The sequence below is a fragment of the Ambystoma mexicanum genome, chromosome 14 (genome assembly GCF_040938575.1).
Source record: "Ambystoma mexicanum isolate Mex_15411 chromosome 14, UKY_AmexF1_1, whole genome shotgun sequence".
NCBI classification, from domain to species: domain Eukaryota; kingdom Metazoa; phylum Chordata; class Amphibia; order Caudata; family Ambystomatidae; genus Ambystoma; species Ambystoma mexicanum.
Genome location: NC_090940.1, coordinates 524,848,427 through 524,861,022, shown reverse-complemented (window position 1 = coordinate 524,861,022; position 12,596 = coordinate 524,848,427).

Below are 12,596 nucleotides of genomic sequence, written 5' to 3'. Positions count from 1 at the left end.
GGAAGATAGTTGGGTCTTTCGTCAGCCTTGCTTGACCGGTTGTACAGAGTTTTCTGGTCCCAGGACATTTTGATTTTTTGGATATCCGCTTCTGTTAAGCGTAATCGCGTTTGTTGCCAGTTAACTTCGGTGGCGGCGAGGTAGGTTGATTTCTCCGGTCTCCTTCCTTGCCAGGTACCTGACAGTAGATTGTGGTCGCTGTTAACAGTTCTTAGAACCTTGAAGCTCACGTTACTGGATATTAGCCCAGCTGTAATGAATATATAGTCTAATGTCACTTTAGAGGAACAGCGTTCCCAGGTAGGAATGTTAATTTGGTTCGGAAAGAATGAGGCTATGTTTTGGATGTTCCTTGAGCTGATAACTTCCGTCCATGCTTTCCCACATTCCATGGTTGCATCTATTGACTCGGGACGTTGATTGACGGTTGGATGCCCCTGTTGTTCCTCATTGCAGTTCGCGTTAAAATCTCTGCATATGATGATTTCGATCTCCTCAAACTCTTCGTATAGTTGGTCAATAGTTGCTCCCATATTTGAGCAGAATGCTTTTGAGGTTGCAGATGACAGTAGCAGTTTATTATTGCTAAAAGATTCAACCGACCTCCTTGGTTCTCCCAGCTGGATTAAGACCATGTTGTCAAGATCACCAGCATTTCATAGGTTTCTTTCCACTTCCGGGGTTCTGCCAGGCCGAGGCCCGTTTTGATTGCTGTTAGTAGGCCAGACGACGGTCTTCCTAAGAGGCCCTTGAACGCTGGTGAAATTTCTACAGAGAATCCGTCGAGCGAGGGTTTGTCCATCAGCCATGTCTCTTGCGGGCAGGGTATATCATATAGGCCTAAGTTCACGTCTCCCAAAATCGTTAGATGCACATGGCCTCTCGTGTTCCAGGATCCCAGTTTGAATTCATCCTTGTCGGACCGCTCCTCTCCGCTTGTTGCAATGGTGACATTTTTGAGGGCCGGCCCTGGTCGCTGCTATTTGTCACTTTTCTTGATCCAGGTCGATGTAAACTAGTTCCAAGGGCCCTTCGGTTGAGTTGAGTCGAGTGCCTTTGCGTTGGGCTTTGGCTCACAGGCTTTCGAAGTGAAATCACTTCTTGGCCGGGGTTCCTCGTCTTCCTTTCTTCTGGTTCTTATTGCTCGGTTACCCTGATTAGAATAGTCTTTCTGAGGCGTGCCTTTGCCTGATATTTTCATCTTCATCTTTCCTGTTCCCATCGTTTTGTCGTTTTCCATTTCTTTGGCCGTAGGGGGTCTTTCCCCATGCAACTTCATCAGCCCTTGGAATTTTCCATCGATTGTATCGATATAGGGTCTCTGTCTTTGATTGGTAGTGAAGTTCATGCTTTCTCAGTCGTTTCTTTTCTGTGTCTGGCTCATTTCTTTCAGGCTTTTTTATTTCCGTCAAGCGGAAGCCCATCTGGTCTATTTCTTTGAATGCCGACTGCTCAATGTGTGTGATTCCTGCTGTTTTTACATGCAGATATGCTTTGGCTATTTTTATCGCTGTGGTAAGGCTCCACTAACTTGAGATCTTCAGTTCTTATATACCTTAATGATGTGGCTCTCTTCATTATCTGCAAAACTGTTGGTCGATTTAATATTAGATATTCTTTTTTGGGATCTTATTGTTCAAGCTTGAATAGGCGGGTCTGTTCGTTCCTTTTGGATTCCCTTTTCTCCACTTCTCTCGTTGAAGTCGGGTGCCCGGGCTACCTCTGACTCTTGTCCTTGCGCTTGAAACTGTCTGATGATCCTCTTTCAGATTGCCACGGTTGCTCTGGTGGACATCCCCCTTTTTCGTCAACGTCAAGGTGTGATGAGCATTGTCCAGTTGTTTTTTCTCTTTGCTTGTTTTTTTTGCTTCTCCAAAGTCTTTTTTTTGGGTGTTCAGTTCAGTTTTATTGTGAGTCGTTATGTCAACTACCTTCATTTCTGTGGGTTTCTTTTCCCAGTGTTGTGATAGATTCATTAGGGCAGCGTCAGTCATGAAGTCCTCCACTGTTCTTGGTGATCTTGATGTGTGGGAGTCAGCTGGAAGTTCTTCATCAAGGACTTGGATCTCCTCTTCATGACACCCTGTTTTCTTGAGTTTTAGAACTGGTTGTTCCATTGGCGTCTTGGGTCCATCGGATGACTTCTTTCTTGCGGTAGTTAACATGTCTTTTTTTTTGTTTTGAAGTAGGTTATCTTGATTTAACTCTGGGGCCATAGCCAGTGTTGTGGTTGCTCTGTTCACCATCTGAGACTGCGCTTCGTGCGGTTTATGTGACAACGAAGACTGAGGTATTGTAAGTTTTCTAGTCAATTGCTCCATGCTTTCGATCTTTCTTTCTAGGGCTTCAATTTTACTTTCCCAGGTTTTTTGGTGCGTACTTTTCTGATCCTCCACAGCCGTTATGTAGCTTTCTATGTGTGACATTTTTGTTATCATGTTTGTGAGAATTGCTGTGTTATCTTGAATCTCCTCTTTTATGGCTTCGTATAGTTTACAAAACGGAGCTAATACAATGGACATCGCGGACATGATTGCTATCATGTCCGGCTTTTTGTTAGGAGAATTTTTCTGCATAGCTGCAGCTATGTCACATAAACGTCAAATTTTAGGGGAGGATCAAGTTCTCTCGGTTCTCCTTTGAATGGCTGGGATGTCCATTGCAGAACGCTCCAACGGGGAGCTTAGGTCCTGGTCTGTCACTATTTGACCAGCTGAGGATCTTTGGTTCGTTTGAGAGGAGTCTCGCCGACGTCCGTCCCCCTCCAAGGTCTTTGGGGGGGCATTCTTTGCAGACAGGTCACAAGGTGGGGCTTTGTCCATTTGAGCCGATCCTCTTTTTCTCCCACGGCAATGTCCCACCGTTGTGCCTCCTGGAGTGTTTGGATGGAGAGTGTCGGATCCCTCCTTGCCTCCACCCCACTAGCTTTTGTATCAGCTGGGTTCATCTGCAAGGCCTCTTTAGTTATTTTAAGTATGTCATTAGGTGCCGTGGCCTCGGGGACAATGTTATTTTCCGTTGGACCGGGGGCCGGTTGCCCTCCCTCCCTTTTGTTTTTTGGGGTTGTATTTTTTTCCATGCTGCTTTTGTTCAAATTTACTCGCTGTTGGATCTCTTCCTCGGCCGGTCTAGCTGTAGGTGCCCAGATTGAGTCCGTTTTCCTCAGTTTTAACCCCGGCGGATTTGCCACTTCAAGCATCTCTGCGTCCGAAACATCGGTCTCCGCCGTCAACTTTCTTTTGTATTGCTGGGTAAAAAGGGCCTTTTAGGGGCACAAAAGTAGTGGGTTAGCCAGGTTTTTAAGTGCGGTTCCTCTCGTTTTGATCACCTTTACTCCATCACTGCCTTTATCTTTCAACTCCTTTGTCGGCAGTTTATTTGTTGGATTCAATTTAGGCTTTGGTGGTTTCGGCCCATTTTTTGTTTTGGTTCTTTTTTTACTTTGTTTATTAGCTGCTAACTTTAGTTGCTCCCCCTCTGTTTCCTTGTTGGAGTCTTCTGGTTCGCTGGCTGTGTTGCACACTCACATTTTGTCTCCATCTTCAGACACACCATCATTCTCACTTTCTGCGTTTGATTCACTTGTAGAGATCTCAATGATCTTTTTGTTGCCCTTATCAGGCTTTCTTCCACCAGCTGCTGATTTAACCCCATTGAGTGAGTAGGGGTCTTCGCACTTGTTGACGGAGTGAATCAGCGCCTTGGTTTTTATAATCTTCTGCACAAAGTCTGTGTTGTTTGTTGAAGCGAGAGGCGTCGTCGTGAAATTTTTTACGTTGTTTTGGAAATGTGGAATTTCCATGTTTTCCAATTCATCTCCCCATTTTTTGCACCTTAGCTGCCCCTCCTCACGCAGACCCAGCAGATGTGGGTTCTCTACTGGGCTCTTTTCTCCATCCACCGTCATCGGTTTGGTGGGGGAGTTGGAGGGGGTCCCGTCACTCGGGGCTTCCTTTTCCCTTCCCATGAGCGGGGCCGCAATGGTGGAAGCGTTGTCGCTGTTCCGCACCTCCCAGGGTTCATCTCCTGTGGTCCCACCCCTCAACCCCTCTCCACCGCCGAGGTCCCGCTTGGGTCCCGGTGAGGGCCGTCCTCCGACAGCCTTTACGCGGGTCCACTCGCCCCGTAGGTGGTTGGCAGACTACACACGGCAGAGGGGGTGAAAGAGGGGCATGGCCTTCTTTCCTCAGCGGCGCTTTCCTCTGCGTCGCTGCTCTCCTTGCGCTCGCGGTCTCGGTCGCCGGACTCCACGAGAGCTCCAGTTCCCGGGTCACGAGGCCCTTCCCCCGGCGGCGTTGGAGACATGGGGGAAACCAACCACGGGACTTTCGCCAATGACGACCGTACAGGTAACGGAGCTAGCTCTTGTTTCTTACCCCTGACTCCCTGGAGCACTTCATTTCGTACGTCCGCTCCTTCCTGGGAACCTTCCGGGTTCGTTGCTTCGGTAGTTCTTTTACTAGACGGTGGTCTGATGGTCGATCCCACCTCACTCTTCTCATTTCTACCTTGCGGGGTAGACTGTGGGATAGGCTTTGGCATGGCTTTTCCTTTGCCCACAATTGGCCGCACTTCCGGCTCCATTGAGCTCTTGCTTTGCGTCTGCAGCGGACTGCTGCAGACTGGCTCTCCACCTCGGCTCACCAGCTCCGCTCACCGTTCCGCTGTGTGTTGGGTCAGATATAGGTACTTCCTGCACAATGAAGTGGATAGGCTGCACACTGCTGCAGACTGGCTCTCCACCTTGGCTCACCGGCTCCGCTCACCGTTCCGCTGTGTGTTGGGTCAGATATAGGTACTTCCTGCACAATGAAGTGGATAGGCTGCACACTGCTGCAGACTGGCTCTCCACCTCGGTTCACCAGCTCCGCTCACCGCTCTGCGGTGTGTTGGGTCAGATATAGGTACTTCCTGCACAATGAAGTGGATAGGCTGCACACTGCTGCAGACTGGCTCTCCACCTCGGCTCACTAGCTCCGCTCACCGATCTGCGGTGTGTTGGGTCAGATATAGGTACTTCCTGCACAATGAAGTGGATAGGCTGCACACTGCTGCAGACTGGCTCTCCACCTCGGCTCACCAGCTCCGCACAGTACTTCAATGTCTTCTTCCTGGCCCACTCATCTGCCAAGACTACTACTACAAAATCCCTGCCGTGGTATACTCACCTGCCAGGACTAAAAAGCTTTTAACACTACAAACACTACTACAAGTACTTCTGTGGTAAAAATCTTTAAACAACCTCAGTAATCAATACTTCTTCTGGAAAGACATGAAACACATTGGTACTGTTTATGCCACATCCAACACAGGTTATGCTCCTCTCCTCCTGAAAGCTTTCTGTCAGGAGGGCTGCTCTCCTGCTACAACAAAATATTTGGCCTTCAACAACATCACCATAAACCACTTGAATATGGGCTCCTTCTTCTGGGAAAATATAAACCACATTGTGGTGTGTGTTCCACCCTTGTAATTTCCACCTACAAGGCAGATTATGCCCCTCTCCTCCTGAATCCCTTTGTCAGGAGGGCAGCCCTTCTGCCACAACAAAGTATTTTGACTTTCAACAACATCAATATCAACAACCTCAGTGTGGATTACTTCTTTTGGGAAAACATAAACCACATTGATGCTGTTTGTTGCACCCTTGTAATTGCCACCTGCAAAGCAGATTGTGCTGCTCTCCACCTGAAGGCTTTCTATCAGGAGGGCAGCTCTTCTGCCACTCTTTTTTCCCACACTTACATCAATGGCTTTTTATCACACTTGCACTCCTTTGGCTTAGACAATGCTTTTGGTCCTTTCCTCTAGTGTCGGTGCCAGTGTCTATGAGAAGAGAGGAGGGGAGTGAGACAATACGATATGGCGATATGGCGGAAAAGTAGCTCCTGCCCTGCCCTGCATTGGCAGCTTAGGCCCAGAGGAGAGCAGAGCTATGGGCTGTAGGCCGTGTGCAGGGTGCCGAGAGATGTATGCTTGGGAGCCCGGCACGCTAAAGGCCCTAAAGGCCGGAGAAAAAGAAACAGAAATGGCAGGCACGCCCACATCCATGCAACTGAAGCATTGTCATGGTAGTCAAACACTGCGCTATCAAATGTGAGCAACAACAGCGATTTTAAGTAAAAAATTAATTGCAATTACCCTGCCGCATAATGCTATTCCCGAATGTAATTTGAGAGAAAACACAGGGCCTGGCCCTTTGTCTCGCCCGGACTTGGGGGCACTAACGGAGCATGGTGGTTATAGAGAAGGCGTCAGTGAGAGTTTTCCGTTTGACAGCTCTTTCAAACAACGCTTCAAACAACGCTTTTGTATACAATGGCTACTGTCAGTGAAATTATTAAGGCTGTTAACAGCAGAATCCCTGAGGCTGCCTCGGAAACCCCTTTGTATCATCTTTTTATCACCAATGAAGGACACACGGTCTTCATGCTCCTAAGATATTTGTGTGAAAATCACTGCCATGACAAGCTCCCCACGTAAAATATTGGAAAGCTTGTGTGAGTGTGTTGACCAAGATCTGCTGGAAGAGGCTTTGTCAAATATAAACACAAACTTTCCTAAAATATTGGATCCCCTTCATGATTCACAGGCACGCATGACAGATCTAGGCATAAAATCAAATGCAGCCCCAACACCATTGCTCTCAGGCAATGGACTGAGTCAGTTTGACAAGGGAGGAAGGGGGACTAAGACCATGTCTTTGAAACATTACACATTTGGGGCTTAATGCATAAATAAATCTAAAAAAAACAGCCCTGCAACGAACCGGGTCATTCGGCTTGGAAACCTATCGGCCTGACCATGGTTAATTTGCAGGTGAAGCAACGTTTTTTCTATGCTCAAACAAAAGCAGTTACGCCATTGGCAGGAACATCGCTTACTGAAGGAAATCACTTGACTCTTCCAATTAATGAATTACCTCCTCAGGGCAAAATCACTTTGTTGCATCCTAATAACTTATTAGCTAATGGAAATCAAGATTGTATAACCCCCCACAGAGAACTTATGGGTAACTTTGATCGGAAATTGCGCCTAGAGGCTGGACGGCAATTTGAACAAACTGTAGAAGGTGAGCAAGGAACAGACCCCAAGCAACTCACAGAAGTGGGCAAATTACACTCCTTGCCAAAGGTCCAAGCCTTGGACGGAACACAAAGTATAACATCTAAGAAACAGTCAGACATAAGAGAAATTTCCGCAAACCACAGAAGAACAAGGGGATATGAATTGCCAATGGCCAGCACGCCAAATGTAAGTCCCTTGAGAATACCGTTTAAAGCGACTAAACGCCGGCGACTCACATCGTCCGCAGAGGACTTCAATATAGCAGAAACTAAAGAGATTTCAGCTGAAGATCTGTTACTAGACTTAGTTGCTGCCCAAATGGAGGAGAAAACTACAGGAGACAATGGCCCCGTTCATGAAAATGAATGCATGAAAATGTAGCGGATCACTTGATGGATCAAAGTACTCTCTTGGCTATGCTCCACTCAAAAATGATTTTTGTTGAAGGGTTCATTTCAGTCCTAGGAAACATGGACAAAAATCTTGAGCACATCACACATGTTTTGAAAAGCATTGTAGAGCCTATCATAAAAGAAAAAGAAAAACGGAGGGCATTGATGATAACAAACCACAGGGCCTCCCCACTGTATGTCCAGGACACCAATGACATTCCTATTCAAGTAGTGACGGTTGAAGATCGGGTAACTATTGATGAATGTACGAATAATAATGAAGCAGGAGCAGCAATAAGCAGAAATGGTTTGCTGGAATAACAGAATAAAAGTGACCCATTGCCTTCGGAAAGTGAAAAGGAAAAAATAATAATAATACTACAGGTCCCCCCTTCAAGGAAGGATTTAATCCTAGCTGAACACCTTAAGGGTCAAACTACAAGTTCCAATATTGCCCACGAAACAGAATACATTTTGGCTTTATCCCCCAAATTTTCATCCGCTAAAAATTATGCGATCCTTTCCAAACCCCTGGATCCACCACAAAACATAAGGAGTGCCAAAACGACAACTACTTTCAAAAACCCATCTTCAAAGGAAGTCTTGCATAAGCCAATAAAAGCAACGCCTGTGACTTTACCACCCACACAGAGAAGAAAAATTGAATTGGTAAGAAATTTAAAGCCATCCATAGCTAGGCCAACTCATGTAGACTTAACAAGAAGAACTAACCAGCTGGAAAGTTGTAAGGAGAGCTCATCAGAAGACTCAATAAAGGACTGTGTAATGAGTATCCAGGGTGAGAGTGTCCATTTAAGACCCCCAAGTAACCTGGGGGACTAGATTCCAGCTACAGGTCAAGGAGCTCTGTGATACATCTATAGGTTTTGATGAACTAATGATTCTTTCAACTTATTTGTAAGATTGGGAAGAGGTTTTTCCTATGAGGGACTCACTGGTAGAACGCCTAGTCGTACTACGGTCAAGTCATCATATGAAGAGAAGGCCACTTGATGCAAAGTCAAGGAAAGTATCAGTTAACAAGAACCCGCTCCTGATTGATGGATGCTCAAAAACAACAATAATGCGAATAGTCAAGTTAATGAGGGAAATTCTCAACATAAGAGCCAGGAATACAGCTTTAAGACACTAGAACAGGAAAGCCGATACCTAAATAAACAAACTTCCTGGTGGAATAAAGGGAGTCCTCCAAATGACATTAAAAAAGATATGATGTTGTGTCATCCGGCCCATGGGCAACAAGAAACAAATATTACAGCGGCTTCCAAAGTAAAGGTGGAACTGGAGAGAATATTGCAAATGAAGGATGATCTAATCCTCAATAAAGCGAACATCCTGAGACTCCTTCAAAGTGTTCCGGTGCTTACTTCGATACGTTCCAAGGATCTTGACTTGGTTGCCTGCTGACATGACCACTGCCCCTGGCCCTAATAGGCAAGGCATTGGGGCTAAGCTGCGACCCTCCATCATGGCCTTAAAGGCCTTGCCATCTCATCCAAGACTCTCCTATTTACCACCCAGTCAAGGATTCAATACCATTCTAGTGGTCATAGACTTATTTTTTAAAAATGGCACACTTCCTTCCGTTTAAAGGTCTCCCAAATGCTTCTAGCCTGGCAAAGGTATTTCTTGAACATATCGTATGGCTCTATGGGTTTCCTTTGGTAATGATCTAAGACTGAGGTACCCAATTCATGTCCAACTTCTGGAGGAAATGCTGTTCCATGGCCCAAATCGATATCAGACTATCTACTAGCCACCATCCCCAAACGGATGGCTAAACAGAAAGAACGAACCAAACACTCAAGCAATACCTACGCTGTACGCTACATCAAGTGGAAGTAAGTTGGAAGGACTTGCTGTGGATAGCTGAATACGCCTATAATAATTCTTTACACACCAGTACGGGGCAGACTCCTTTTTATACACTATGCGACAGACTTCCACGTACTTCTGAACTAGATGTTCCTACTACCCTAGAAATGCCAGCCATTAAGACCTAAACCAAATCAAAAGGAGGACTATTTTTAGGGTAATGCAACTGTGTATTGCCCAATCTCGTTTTCACACTAATAATAACACAGTTATATCGATTTGTAGAGAGTTTTTCAAAGAAAGGCCAATATGCCTAATTGCGCTTTCCGAATAATCTCTTTTTGCACTTATGGTGTGCTAAAAGACACATGCTCTACCACCTTGGCTTTGGCATGTGTTAGCTGCCCCCCAAATGAAGATAAACATTAATTTTATTAGGTTTTCTCTGGGTAGGCAGGTGCAGATACAAATTAGTTAAAATTGTGAAGAATTTTCTTCAGCAAAGGTCTCTCTTGAGGTAGGTCACTTCGGATAAAGAAAGGGTCCCTGGATACTTTTAACAGGGTAACCTCAAATGGAACGAACAAAAACTGTGCGGTACGTGTTCTGCACTAGGTTAGAGTCGTTCTCTTAGCCGACCTGTTTCTGTGGTGCAAATAAGTGGGCCACATTCATCAGGGCTTGTACATGACATCTGGGTGTGTGCCTGTTGTTAGTCTCATAAAGCAGCACTGTCTGCATATCTTGACGTCCTCTCCCTGTAGGGATGACAGGAGGGAGGGAGGAGAGAGAGAGGGAAAGCAGCGGTAAATATCACATGCTGTCATTTCGAACTATTAGAAGACACTGCACTGGTGTGTCAAGAGGGGAAAAAAGCTTACCCGCTCCGTGTGATCTGGTGGCTTAATCATGAACGGTGAGACGGCCCGATACCTGGGGGCCAAAGGACAATAATTACTGTCTTACTTGATGCCTGATACTTCAGATCGGAAAGGTGACAGTACAAAACGTTACTAATTCTTTTAACCAAATTGAGTAAATCTCCTGTCTAACGCGACACGCGCTCGGCGTTGTCGCTACACGTTTTGCAAACATTTATCCAGGACATCCCGGGTGATCACAAGGGCCCGCGTGTCTGACAACAGGGGGAGGGGGAATGGCTAAACCAGGTGGGTTACAGGGGGCTTACCTCTGAGCAGAGTTCAGTCCGTATTACGAGCCGCGCGCGAGAGGGCTACATCTGCGCGGGCCGTGTTAGTACACTATTTATGTTGCCATGGGGTAGCGCGTGGTCACGTGATTACGCGTGCCTGACTCTGGCATGGCCGTCCCATAGAGAGGAGGCGGCGGCCATTACCAGGTCAGGCCCCGCGGGCCGCGGGTCCCCAGGAACTCAACATCAAGTGTTATGAGTGGGTTGAATCCCCAATTTCCCATCATTGTTATTGATGCTAGTGCCTACATGTATCATCGTAGGCAGCCATTCACACATACAGCACTTATCACGAACACAATCAGGAACGCCAAGCCAGAGTGCATCAGAATCAAAAACCTCCCCGCAACAATCGGTCAGAATGAATGTTAACCAACTGGCAGTTTGGTTCATAAAGTAGCCAAGGTTTGCCAGCTGGTTGCTTCGTTCAATCCGTCTTTGTCTGTTTTGAGCCGGAATATCCAAAGTTGTTCACGTTTGAACAGTAGGTTCTGTAGGTTCCCACCTCTTGTCAGGATGGGCAATTTTTCAATTATTGTCCATGTGAAATCTGCCGGGGTGTGTTTAGGAAGTGTTCTACCATGGGTGCCGTGATCTTCTTAGTGCGGATGCAAGATCTATGTTCTGCAAGGCGTGTTTGTATAGGGCGTGTTGTCATGCCTATGTAGCGTTTGCCGCATGGGCATGTGATCATGTAAATCACGTTGCTACTATTGCGGTTCGTCAGGGTTTTCTGGATCCACGGGTAGTGCCACCCTATGTTGATGGAGGTGGTTCTCTTGGTACTTGAGCAGGCATTACATGTGCCACAGGGAGTGTGGCCCGTCGCTGGGTTTTGCCCCCACAGTGTGTTCAATCTGGGTTCTTTTTCTCTATATGAATGTACCAGGGCGTCACGTAGATTCTTCCTTCTTTTAAATGCGAACCTCGGGATTTCAATACTGTGCTGGCCAACGTTCAAAATTGGCCATAATTTCACAATCTCTTTCTTGATTTTGTTGGCAATTGGGGAGAAGCTCATTACTGCAGTTATAGTGTTCTCGGCTTCATTGGGCTTGGCATGATGTTCCATAGTGACTTCTCGTGGGATGTTGCTGGCTCGTTTTCGTGCCTGTTTGATTATTCGTTTAGGATAACCCCTGTTGCGGAGTTTGGCTGCGAGGCTTGCTGATTGCCGGTTGTAGTCTGCTAGTGAGGAGCAATTTCTCCAGTATCTAAGGAATTGTCCAAATGGTAGGTTCCTTCTCAGACTGGTGGGGTGGAAACTTCCATATGTGAGAAGTGAGTTTCTGTCCGTAGGTTTATTGAATACTGTGCTGATGATGGTTGCATTCCGTATCTCCAGAGTGAGATCCAGGAAGTGTACAGATTCAGTGCTATGTGTCTCTGAAAATTTGAGAAAAGAGTTCTGCCCGTTGAGCCATATCATGAACATTGCAAGTTCTGGTTCGGTACCTTTAAATATTAGTAACACATCGTCGATGTATCTAGCCCAAAGATCCAAATTGGGTAGCCATGGATTGGTTAGATTGTAGATGATTGCTTCTTCAAAGTTTGCTACATAAAGGTTCGCAAGACTCGGGGCAAAGGTAGCTCCCATTGCGGTCCCGGAGATTTGTTCATAGAACGAGTTCTCGTAAATGAAGAAGTTTTTAGTTAGGGCAATCTCTGCCAATTGCATCACCAGGGAGACTGGGGTTGTCATCGGAGGGGCTCTTTCCCGTAGTATTTTCTCAATGACTCTGGGTGTAGCCATTTGCGGAATCTTCGTGTAGAGTGATTCAATATCTAGTGTCACCAGAATGTTCAATGTGGGATCAAACGGTCGGTCCTTAATGAGTTCTAGCACAGCTGTGGTATCCTTCAGATATGAACGCATCTTTGTAACTTCAGGTTTCAAAAAGTAGTCTACAAATTGTGACAGTGGTTCAAGTATTGAGCCTATCCCAGATACTATGGGTCTGCCGGGTGGTGGATTCCTTCCTTTGTGCACTTTGGTGAGGGCATAGAAGGCCGGTTTTTTGGGGTATTTTGGATTGAGGAATTCATACTCTTTGTTACTGATGAGCAAACTTTGAAGAAGCAAT